The following is a 12,970-nucleotide window of genomic DNA, read 5'->3' on the forward strand; positions in this document are numbered from 1 at the left end:
ACATTACGGGTATTTTTGCACCTTAATCCGAGTTATTATTATGGTTTTTGTATTTAGTTGATACAGAATAAACAAGTTTAAGGAGCTGGTGAGACACTTGCAAAGTTCAGGAAGCTAATCAATTTTTATGGACAAGTTTAGGGAGTTAGTGATACGAAATAAACAAGTTTAGGGAGCTGGTGAGACAGTTACAAAGTTCAGAGAACCAATCTATTATTATGGACAAGTTCAGGGAGCTAGTGATGTATTAAGCCTTTAAAATGAGACGAGATCAAACACAAATTTTAGCTCGAACAAAGCTCGAAGCTCATCTCGAGCTCGTTAATATTATGACGAGTCGAGAGCTTGAGCATGCTAAAGCTTGCTCTGCTCGATTACATCCCTATTCGTAAGAAGTTCCTTTTGTATGAGCGTCGTGGGCAACCTCTGGGTTGAGGCATTTGACTTGAGAGGTTAGGCATTTTTCGATAATGATATTATAGAGATATAAATAATGTTAAAGAATAAACATGTTTTGTGTAAAATAAAAATGATAATTTTATCAATATCAAATAATTACAAACAATTGTTCATAAAAATTTTCAAAATTCGTTAAAATATCTGAAACGTAGTTGTTTCGATAAAAAAAAATCTAAACACTATTGTTTTTTAAGTCTAACTAAACACTATATTTTCTATGATTTAGAATAAAATGTTAAACATTGTTTCGAAAAGTTGAAACAAACATCTCTAAATATACACATCGCTTGAAACGTAATAATTAAATTTGCCCGTATCTCAAAAAAAAATATAAACTAAATGCTTGCTTTCTATTATTAGGCATTTTACGACTTTATGTAGTCCTTTTTTGAAAAAGACAATTTACAATTAATGTTGTATTCAACGATTTTGGTAAAAAAAAAAAACAAAGAAATTCATGTAAAATTATTTAAGGGTAAAATAGTATTCTTAAGAAGCAAAAAAACCATTCTATCCCTTCTATCCTTAAATTTTGATCCAAATGGTTTTACCGATTGTATTTATAGTAATATGTTTTGTAAGTTGATATTACAACCCACTTTAATAAATTACACATTTTTCAAGAGTGTCATGGATGGGTAATACCTATTAAAAAATACTCCCTCCGTTCCATAATATTTGTCGTTCTAGAGAAATTTTTTTGTTCCATAATATTTGACGTTTTGATTCAATCAATGCATATTAATTGATGTTTTACCAAATATGCCCTTATTTAAATTGTATTTTTACTTTAGGAATAGATAACAATTAATTAATGGATGCAATTAATACAAGGGTAACAAAGTCTTTTAGTTAATATAATTGCATTTCTTAATTCTTGTGCATTAACCTTAAAAGATAAATATTATGGAACAGATGGGGTAATCATATATATATATATATATAAACAAAAAAAATTAATTAAGCTACTTTATAAGTAAACATTATTATTCGATCCCCCACAACGGCGATTGGGAGGGGTTTAAATACCGTAATCCTTGGACCCGCTCCGAATCCGGATTAGTCGGTCCAATGTGGTTCGGAGTACCGGATGGTTTAACCAAAAAATTAAGTAAACATTATTATGGTAGAAATTATAGTACATTAGCATATCAAAAAATATAGATCTTAACCTATAGTATAAGTTATATAAATATAAATGGACAGAGGATGATTTGAAGATGCTACAAACTAACGTTTCGGCTATAAATATGTTTCATTGTGCTTTAGATGTTATAGAATATAACAACTTATGAGGGTATCCCTCCCTCAACAACGAGTCCGGAGCCCAAAGACAAGGACTGTGGAGAGCCACCCGAGGAAGACGAGGGCAACGACAACTAACAGAACACGCGGAGCGTGCCTACTAGGGCGCGGAGCGTGAAGAGCTCAGATTTCGAAGGAAAGTCCAGAAGCTCATGCATGCGGGGCGTGCCTCCAGCTTTCGAAGAGAATTCTGTATAGGAGGTCAAGTACGCGGACGTACTTCCTGAGACGCGGCGCGTGAAAGCCGCCAACGAGAGCCTCCAAGTCCAGAAGCTCAACCACGCGGGGCGTGGTGAGGGTTACGCGCGGCGTGCCAACCAGCCTAAAGAATGCTTCCTCTCCAAGTTCTTGTTGTTGGGGAACCACTTCTGCCTCATACGAATTTACTGTTTTGCCACTTCCCTTTATTTACTGAACTGCCATTACTACTTTCTTCCCTATTTTGCCCCTATCAATGATGTTATATTAGAAATCCTATTTAAGGGCTTTTAGTCTTTTCCTTCAAAATTAGATGGAGTATATAAGCTCCTTATTTTGTAATGTTCAACAACTTTTGATGAATTAAACACTATAGCCTCTATTGGAGTTTGGGATTTCTATCCTTGGTTATTCCAACCTTCTAGTTTAGCTAGAGAAGATTTGTATTCTTTGTGAGTTTAAGATTAAAACTTTTAACCCGACTTCAATCTATATCAACAAGATCTCAGGTTGTGAAACAACCCAGAAGATCTAGAACAAGCTAGAGGTGACCTATGAAGGCACCTGCAAGGTAAAAAAGTCAATCAAAATATAAGACTCTATGAGCTGTTTGAGATTATTATAATTAAAAATTATGTAAATATTTTTTAGGTAGGTTTTAATAGATTGACTTGAGATTTGATTTTTAAGTCCGAACTAAGTCCAGTCCAACTCGGACTCGACTAAATTAATAGTAGACTGAATTGAGTTTGGACTGAGTATTTTTACATGAAAGTCCGATAGACCCGCCTCAACTCGATCCGTGGACAGCCGGAAAGAAAAGAAAAAACACAAACAGCGTCAAACATCCGTTAAGAAAGTGAAGAAAGTAAACAAACGGGGACCACTGTTCTGTAAAAAGAGATGCGATGCTATTTCTTTTTTCTTTTTTAATTTCTCAATGTAAGTTGTGTTGTACATTTACATTAACACCTCATTTTTTTCTCTTTTTTCTCTTTTCTGCCCTTTCCTTTTTGTTTTTGTTTTTCATTCCCTTTTCAGATCAGTGTTGTTGGGGTAAATTACATTTATGGCCATTGAACTTTATTAATTTTTACAGTAGGATCATTAAACTTCAAAAAATAATATAAAAGTCATTTAATTTTACACTTTCCAACATTATAACCATTAAACGTCAATTAACACCTTAAAATGACATTTGACGACCTCAATAAAAAATTCAAAAATCGACGATATTCTAAATATCTTTAATTCTTTCAAATTTTCGTTTTCATGTTATTTAAGTGTTGTTTGGTTATGAGAGTAAATAAATTTTTATATAAAGAAAATTCAAAAATTTGTATTTTGGAAAATAAAAAATGTGATTATCGTTGTAAACAAATTTAATTCTTGAATATTTTTATTTTGAGGTCGTTAACTGTTATTTTAAGACATTAATTAGTTAAAGTTTAAATGACTTTTATGAGATAAATTACACCAATAGCTACTGAATTTTATTCTTTTTCACGGTATGATCACTAAACTTCAATACGTAACATAAAAATCACTCAACTTTACCATTTCTAACATTATTGTCACTAAAATTTAATTAATGTGTCAAAATGACTGTTGATTATATCAAAATAATAATAAAAAAAACTTAAGAATTAACGATATTCTAAGTAACTTTAATTCTTCAAAATTTTTGTTTTGGGATTATTTAAGATTTATTTGGTTAGAAGAGAAAATGAATTTTTAGAGAGCTAAAAAATAGTGATTTTAGAAAATAAAAAATATGGTTTTATGGTAAATGTAATTCTAAACAACTTTAATTCTTGAGCATATCTATTTTTAGATCGTTAAAGGTCATTTAGTATAAAATTGAGTGATTTTTATGTTAAATTTTGAGGGATAAGGTATAAAAAATACCCCTAATATTTATAACCATGAGCAATTTTACCTCTAACGTCTAAAATGATATAATTTTACTCCTAAGCAATTTTACCTCTAACATTAATAAGTTTTGCCAATTTTAGACATTATTGTAAAATACAAATATTTTGTTCTTTATTCTACACCAATTACATATCAGTTCGTTTTTATATAAAAAAATCATATATTCTGCGATTTAATAATAGAATTTGAGGTTAATATTTATTAATTCGGTGAAATATTTTGATTTTTTTTGTCCAATTCGTAAATATAGACAGTATATTTTTTAATTTTTTTCCACATCTAATCATATCTTTATGATATGAAAATTTTTGAGACCAAAGAAAAGTCCGAAGACAAGAAACAAAAATCAATAGTGCTAAAGGCTGACTCATCATAAGAAAACACTATTGATGATGAAGAAATGACAATGTTCACTGGCAATATGAAGCAGATGTTCATAAAGAACGATCAATATAAAAAGTCGTTCAAGAGGTCTAGCAGACCCAAAAGAGAACAAAGTGATAGTAAGTTCAGAAAGGAACCTTCAAAGCCTATCACCTGTTGTGAATGTCATCAGTCAGGGCACATCAAGTCAAACTCCAACTTTGAAAAAGGAAAAAAAAGCATGGCAAAAAGTCTATAGTAGCTACATAGAGTGACAACGATGACTCATCGTCCTCTGAACATGAAGTTGCGAGACAGCCGACATATGCTTTATGGCTGTGGAGACAGAAAAGCCAAGAGCTGCTAAAGAAGTTGAAATTTTCAATGCCTCTGACAATGACGATCAGAATGTTGAGGTAATTTCTCTTCATATCTTCCGAAATGAAATGATTAATGTCTTATGTGATGTCTATGCACTTGTAAATAAGTGCAATAAAAAGAGAATGACATTAGGAAGAAAATGTGATGAAGTTGAGGAAGTAAAACTTGGAGACATATGATATCTTCTTCAAGACAATACTAGGCAAGTTGAAAATCTTAAAACTATGAATAAGTATGTCACAGAAGTCCAAGAGGAGTCCAAAACCCTCCGAAAGGACATCACATCAATTAAGGGTCATATGACTCCAAAACAATATAGCCACCATCAACAACACTTTGGAGGTTACGCCTCCAATGGGAAAGGATGGAAAAATAGATCAGGAGCTTGTTGTAGCTTTTGTGGAAAAAACGTCCATGTCACGAATATGTGTTGGCACAAGAATGGCTACTATGATAAAGAAGATATAAATATTAACTTTTTCTCTCGTAAAAAACATGTAAATAACCTCAAACCTAAAAAGTTGAAGAATTAAAGTTGATTAAATTATCATTTAATTCTTAAAAATTTTCATTTGGGTAATTAATTTATTAGTCCCTATATTTTGACAAAACACACTGTTTAGTCCGTGTATTTTCAAAAACACATGGTAAGGTCCCTAACCTTTTTCTTAGTGAACTGTTTAGTCCTTCCGTCTATTTGTTAGATTTTTTTTACCGTTTATGACTTCGAAAATGACTAAATTACTCTTTACTATTTACCTTCAAATTTCAGAAGTGGAAATCCAATTTAGAAGAAGAAGCTATTTGTATGGAGAATAAGAAAAAGAACAGACCCAATGCTTACGAATTTGAACGATTAAGAAGAAAATCAAGAAGAAGAATACTCAAAGTTGATTTCAGATGCATTAGAGTTTAATGGAAAGGAAAATAAAGGAAAAGAAGAACGCAAATCCAAATTGACTAACAGAATCTTCATTAGAGTCTAACGGCAGTGACTAAACAGTTCACCGAGAAAAACGTTAGGGACTTTACCGTGTATTTTTAAAAATACAGAGACTAAACAGTGTGTTTTGTCAAAATATAGGGACTAATAAATTAATTACCCTTTTCATTTTGAGGTCATTATCGGTAAGATTTAGAAAAATAAAATTTAGAAAAATTTAAAAAGTTGCTGTCATTCTCTATTTTTTTTTTTGCATACTCAGTTTATAATAAATGTCCTATTTTCATAAATAATTGAAGATGTCAAATTTTCATATATATATATATATATATATATAAACAAACAGTACTATTTTCGATTTTAAGCGGCTATGTGGGGTTTAGGCAGTCCAAACAGTATTATTTTTGTATATTGCATATTGTGATAAGTAATTATTAAGGATAAGCTACAAAAATGCCATAACGTTTATAGTAATGAGTAATTTTACTTCTAACATTGAAAGTGATGCAATTTTACTCCTAAGGTCGGCAATGAATAACAAATTTACTCTAACGTTATCAAGTTGGGTCGATTTGAGAAATAATTCATCAATCTGTCTTCTCGGTAATGAATCTTCACATGTAAGTAATTTTTATCACTCATTAGTAAAAGATCATAAACATATGATTATACGTGAAAACAAAATTAAAAAAAAATTAAAAATATACTGTCTATTGTACGAGTTGGACCAAAAAATTCAAATTTTTTTACGGGATTTATAAATATTAATCCTTCAATTCTGTTGAAGCAATCTACTTTTGGAGGAGAGATTTAAGCTTATACTTTTGACGAGATTCTATTCCCAGCCCATCACAAACGTCTGTCTCAAAAAACGTAAACAAAATCTACGTCAGTCGATATAACCACGATTGTAATCCGTCATATATTTCTAAGATGATTTAATGACGGAAATATGTGATTTAGATGGAATATTTCCGTCACAGTTTGACTGTTTCCTAGTGGCGGCAATTCATTCAATTTCCTAGTAACGTAACGTAACGTAACGTAACGAAACGTAACGAAACGTAACGTAACGTAACGTAACTTCGAGTATTGTAGCATAATTTAACGTAACTCTGACTTAACGTAACTTAGAGTATCGTAGCATAATTTAACGTAACGTAACTTACAGTATCGTAGCATTATTTAACGTAACGTAACTTAGAGTATCGTAGCATAATTTAACGTAACGTAACATAACGTAACATAACATAATATAACATAACATAATGTAATGTAACGTCATGAAACATAACAGCACATAATGTACTATAACGTAACATAATGTAATATGATATAATATAATGTAATCTAGAATAACGTAACGTAACGTAACGTAACGTAACGTAACGTAACGTAACGTAACGTAACGTAACGTAACGTAACGTAACGTAACGTAACGTAACGTAACGGAACGTAACGTAACGTAACGTAACGTAACGTAACGTAACGTAACTTATAGTACCGTAGAATAATTTAACGTAACATAACATAACATAACATAAAGTAATGTAATGTAATGTCACATAATGTAACAAAACATAACATAAAGTAATGTAATGTAACGTCTCATAATTTACTATCACGTAATGTAACATAACATAATGTAAGGCAACTCAGAGTAACAAAACTTAGAGACGTAGCGTAACTCAGAGTAACATAACGTAACTCAGAGTAACGTAACGTAACGTAACGTAACGTAACGTAACGTAACGTAACGTAACGTAACGTAACGTCGCGTAACGTAACGTAACGTAACGTAACGTAACGTAACGTAACGTAACGTAACTTCGAGTATTGTAGCATAATTTAACGTAACTCTGAGTTAACGTAACTTAGAGTATCGTAGCATAATTTAACGTAACGTAACTTACAGTATCGTAGCATTATTTAACGTAACGTAACTTAGAGTATCGTAGCATAATTTAACGTAACGTAACATAACGTAACATAACATAATATAACATAACATAATGTAATGTAACGTCATGAAACATAACAGCACATAATGTACTATAACGTAACATAATGTAACATGATATAATATAATGTAATCTAGAATAACGTAACGTAACGTAACGTAACGTAACGTAACGTAACGTAACGTAACGTAACGTAACGTAACGTAACGTAACGTAACGTAACGTAATGTAACTTATAGTACCGTAGAATAATTTAACGTAACATAACATAACATAACATAAAGTAATGTAATGTAATGTCACATAATGTAACAAAACATAACATAAAGTAATGTAATGTAACGTCTCATAATTTACTATCACGTAATGTAACATAACATAATGTAAGGCAACTCAGAGTAACAAAACTTAGAGACGTAGCGTAACTCAGAGTAACATAACGTAACTCAGAGTAACGTAACGTAACGTAACGTAACGTAACGTAACGTAACGTAACGTCGCGTAATTTAAAGTAACATTACGTAACAAAATCAGTTTGAACTGTCTTTGTTAGCGATTAATTTCAAAGTACTTATTTATCAATTTTTAAACCACCTAATTTGAAAATGGCTAAAAAAGAAATAATTTATTTTTGTAATTTCCCTTTTATTATAAGTATAAAGTTCTTTTTAAAGAATATTTGAAATATAAAGTTTAATGTATTTTGATGATTGAGAGGAAAAGGTATCGAATAAGTAAAATGGGCTGGTGTGGTATTTGATGGAATAAGTCGAAGAACAAAAGATGCTGTTTTTTCTAATTGGTTTGGAGTTCAAAGTTTGGAGCTGCTAACTTTAATTTACAACATGTTGAATCTACTTCTAATTTTTGGAATGTGGTGATGTTTTTATCCTCAATTTGGTGCTGCTAACCACCTTCCAAAAAATATTGATGCTGCTCCAAATTTGTGATGTGAAGCTGATGTTTTAAGTTATCAAAATGGAGTTGTTGCTACTATGGTTAATTTGAATGAACAGATCGCGGATGTTTCTAAATGTTATTTTTGGTTGCCTCTTCCAATTAACATTTATAAATTAAGCTGTGATGCTTCATTCACAGTTAAATCATTTGAAGGCTCTTTCGGTATGGTTGTTAGAGATTTTAATGGTTTAGTCTCAATATCCGGTGGGGGGCCAATTGGAAAAGCTATGTCAGTTTTACATGCTGAGCTATTAGCAATTTTAAATTCCCTGTGTAACGTAACGTAATGTAAGTTAGAGTAATATAACGTAATATAACTTATTTTTATAATTTCTTTATAAAGTTCTGTTTAAAGAATATTTGATTATAAAATTTAATATATTTTGTTTTTTTATAGGGTTTAATAATTTTGTTCATCGAATGGAAAAGGCATCGGACAAGTAAAAGTTATATAATTATCTAAATGTATTCAATAATTAAAATAAATAATTATTTAAATATTAAAAAATAATTAAAATAATTAATTTACCAAGGAATTAATTATCATTTGATAACTAATATATCAATCCAAATGGTAAACCATAACATAAATTAGTTATTGTTTATGAAAATAAAATAGCAAATATAAAAAGGATCAAAATAATATAGGGAAACATTTGTGTAAAATTTTAAGTTGTCTACCTAATTAGGGGTGGCAACATCCGTGGGTAATGTCAATTCCAATCCCAAATCCTTACCCGTTGCCATCCCTACGCCTAACCCATTCAATCTTCCCTCTCACTCTTTCATGTTTTTATCCCTTCTTAGCAGTGGCGAATACAGGATTATTCTTTCGGGTGGCAGATTTTACACGTGGTGTTTAAATTATTATTTTTGCTAAATCGGTGTCTAATAGAAAAAATTCGGATTTAGAAAATACCTAATAGGTGAAAAAAATTAGAAATTTAGATTTAAGAAATGTCTGACAGGCCAAAAAAAAATTAGAAATTTGGATTTGGAAACGACCTAACATTTATAGAAGACCTAACAGGACTTTGGCTAATTTTTGAGTGCTAATTCAACACAGATCTAATATTCTTGAAAACAGGGAACCGGAACACCACAAGACCTCAAATTTTATGAAAACAAAGGACCGAAACTACTAGTGGTCATAGTGGTTCTAGCAACGGGAGGGCCCGGTCCCCCTCGTGTCTCCACCCCTGCATCTTAGTGCTCAAAGTCGTCCCTACGCCTAACCCATTCAGTCTTTCTTGTCACTCTTTCATGTTTTTATCCCTTCTTAGTGCTCAAAGTCGTCTTATTCCTTCTTTCTCTTTACAACCACCCTGTTTTAATTTTTTTGTGATTTCATATTTCTTTCTGTTTTTTTTTAATTTTCTATTTTTTCATATTTAATTTTGGATCTATCCTTCTATTATGCAGGGATGGGTTTATGGTTATTTAACATTGGAAAACCCTAACTAATTCTTTTCTCTTGTTTCAGTTCCATGTGTAAAGAGAAGGTCGAGAACTTGAAGGTTGAGAATGTAAGGGGAACGTGGATGGTGATCGGATCCACATCAAAAACTTTATTCACAAGAGGATTCAGGTAGATCTACATCAAAATTTTATTCCCAAGATGGGTCAGGGCTTATCGATCTATTCTGATGTTGTGGTTGTTTCTAAACAGTTCTTGCTTTCATTGATTGAGAAGTCGAGGGATTGTTTGGCGGTTCGAGATGGTCAAAGGGATGATATTGAGACCGAGAAGCTTATGTTCAAGGTTTCATACAGTGTACATATAGTCTCATTAAGGTGGGATAGTAAGATTTTTAAAAGGAAGTCAAGATTAATTCTTGCTTTGTAGCTTTAATTTGAACTTTTTTATATTGCAGGGTGGAAAGAAAGATAGGTTGCAGGGGTGTTAATGGCCTGAGGAAAGCACCAAGATGTAGAGATGGACTAGTTCGTCATACAAGAAATTAGAAACTTATCCAGAAATCTCAATGTGCAAACAATCAGCATGAATTCTAACCTTAATATTTGTTTCATCGTATAGTTTTTTAGTTATTGAAATATTCTAAAAGAGTCTTTCTTCTTATATGGTGAATATTATAAAAAAAATAGAGAAAATTACGAAAAAAATGCATATGGTTTGTCAAATTTACAAACAGAGTCACGTGGTTTAAAAGTTTACAAATAAAGGTTTGTGATATGTTTTATTTACAAAACAAAATATTACAATTACACAGTTAAGTTCTAATTACAACAAAAGATATTTTTATCTTAAAAAAATTTATTCTTACATATCACCAAAACACAACCAATCCCCGAAAAAACTTCCTAAATCGAAACAATAAATAATATGGTTATAAATATTACGTTTTTTTACTAATCTGACAATATATGAACTAAATTGATATTTAAGTTCATTTACACAGTTGCAATTTGATTTTGGGATCTGTGTTTTGTCAATATATAAATGTAATTGAAAAAAAATATATTAAAAAAATGTTCTTATTGTCATCCATTACTTAAAAGTTTAGTTTTAAATTCTTTATTTTGTAAAAAAAAAACATACCACGTACCTCTATTTGCAAACTTTTAAACCACGAACCTCTATTTGCAAATAAGGCAAACCATGAGCATTTTTTTCGTACTTTACCCAAAAAAATATTATTCATTTTCAACTACAAATTTAAAATTTATAGCTACAAACTGATTTTGCTATGTTATATTTTATTTAAAGCAATAAGTTTTCATTTTTGCTACAAAATTAATTTCAAATCTGTAGATTCAAGTTTTAGCTTTTTTTTTTGTAATCTTATGGCTGCTTATATTAACATTGTGTTACAAGTTAAATACTTGTGGCAGAAAGTTGAATTTTTCAGCTACAAACACTGTTAACAACTAATGTAAAATTTATCTTAAACTTTACTTTTTGTAGCTAATTACATTAATGTTTAGCTACAAGTTAAATATTTTCATTGCAATAAATAATATCATTATATTTGTATTTTTATTTTATTTTTGTAGCTATATGTATCTGTTATTAGTTAGTAACCTAATTAATTACGTAGCTAAACCTTTAGCTACGCTACTTCTAGCTACGACAAGCTACGGAATATTTTATCATAGCTAAATCATTTTGTCATGGAAATTTTTAGCCACAAATTTAGCCGTAGCTATAAATAATTTTTGTTTGCAAGACTGATAAATTTTTTATTACTCCACAAAAATGGTTTCCCAGAATAAACACTGGTACATCCCTTCACTCGAATGCTGTTTTGGTTTGAAGCGTGTATGATACAATATTTATGTTATCATGTGTTGAAATTTCACCAATTAACAGGTTGCCAGAATTAAAAGTTGAATGATTTTATTGAAACAAATTTAAGATGAATGACCATTTTGAGATACTCATTAAAGTTCTAATAACTTAATAGTAATCTTTGTCGGATCAATTTTACGAAATTAATTTTTCGTACAAACCATTTGACATGTTTAACATTTATTTTTTCAACCAAATTTTTTAGGATGTTTTGTATTTTATAGATTGAAGATTTATAATTAAAATATTTTACTTATTAACGTTTCACATTTAATTTTTCATATAAACCATTTGACATGTTTAACATTTATTTTATCAACCAAATCATTTGGGATGTTTTGTATCAATTGTAGCTCATGCATGTTTATAGATTGAAGATTTATAATTAAAATATTTTAAAATTTCACATTTAATTTTCATACAAAGCATTTGGGATGTTTAACATTTATTTTCTCAATCAAACCATTTGGAATGTTTTGTATCAAATGTTGCTCATTCATGATTAAAGATTGAGGATTTGGAATAAAAATACTTTATTTTACTTATTAACATTTCACATTTAATTTTAAATGCAAACCATTTGGAATGTTTAACATTTATTTTTTTTTCAACCAAACCATTTGTGATGTTTTTGATTTAATTGTCCAAACAAACCATTTGAGTTGCCTAAAAAGATATCTAAAAATGTATAATTTTCCAAACTAACTTACTTGAAGATTTCCTATATATATGTGTCATATACAAATGTAAGTTCTAAGAAATTTTTATACACATACATATCTATAACAACTTATCTTTGTAATTCTTATGGAATTATTTCTTCAAAACACACTTTGCATTAGAATGACTACATTTCTATTTTTTCTTGCTATTTTTTCTTTTCGCTTAGGTGGTTCTATCACTTTCCTTACTCCCAACGTCATTGTAAGCAAGGACATCAATCTAGGCAACTACACCAGAATAAGCGACGCCATCGAAGCTGTCCCATCAAATGCCATACATCGTTTTGTTATATACATTAAGGAAGGTAAATATAACGAAAATATAGTTGTTCGAAAAGAAAAAGAAAATATTACGATTGTGGGTGATGGAAAGAATCGTACTATAATCTTTGGAAATTTCAGTCAAAAAGTAAACAAGACTATTCAGCAATAA

The 12,970-nt window shown here is 30.2% G+C and overlaps 1 long non-coding RNA gene across 1 annotated transcript; it reads left to right on the forward strand.

Annotated features, from left to right (window-relative positions):
- Nucleotides 1-9,890: 9,890 nt before the first annotated feature.
- On the forward strand, nucleotides 9,891-10,602 carry LOC136225706 (uncharacterized). Its single transcript, XR_010687237.1, has 3 exons — nucleotides 9,891-10,093; nucleotides 10,175-10,299; nucleotides 10,380-10,602. It is a non-coding gene; the product is annotated as an uncharacterized lncRNA (long non-coding RNA).
- Nucleotides 10,603-12,970: the final 2,368 nt, after the last annotated feature.

Source organism: Euphorbia lathyris, chromosome 4 (genome assembly GCF_963576675.1).
Source record: "Euphorbia lathyris chromosome 4, ddEupLath1.1, whole genome shotgun sequence".
NCBI classification, from domain to species: domain Eukaryota; kingdom Viridiplantae; phylum Streptophyta; class Magnoliopsida; order Malpighiales; family Euphorbiaceae; genus Euphorbia; species Euphorbia lathyris.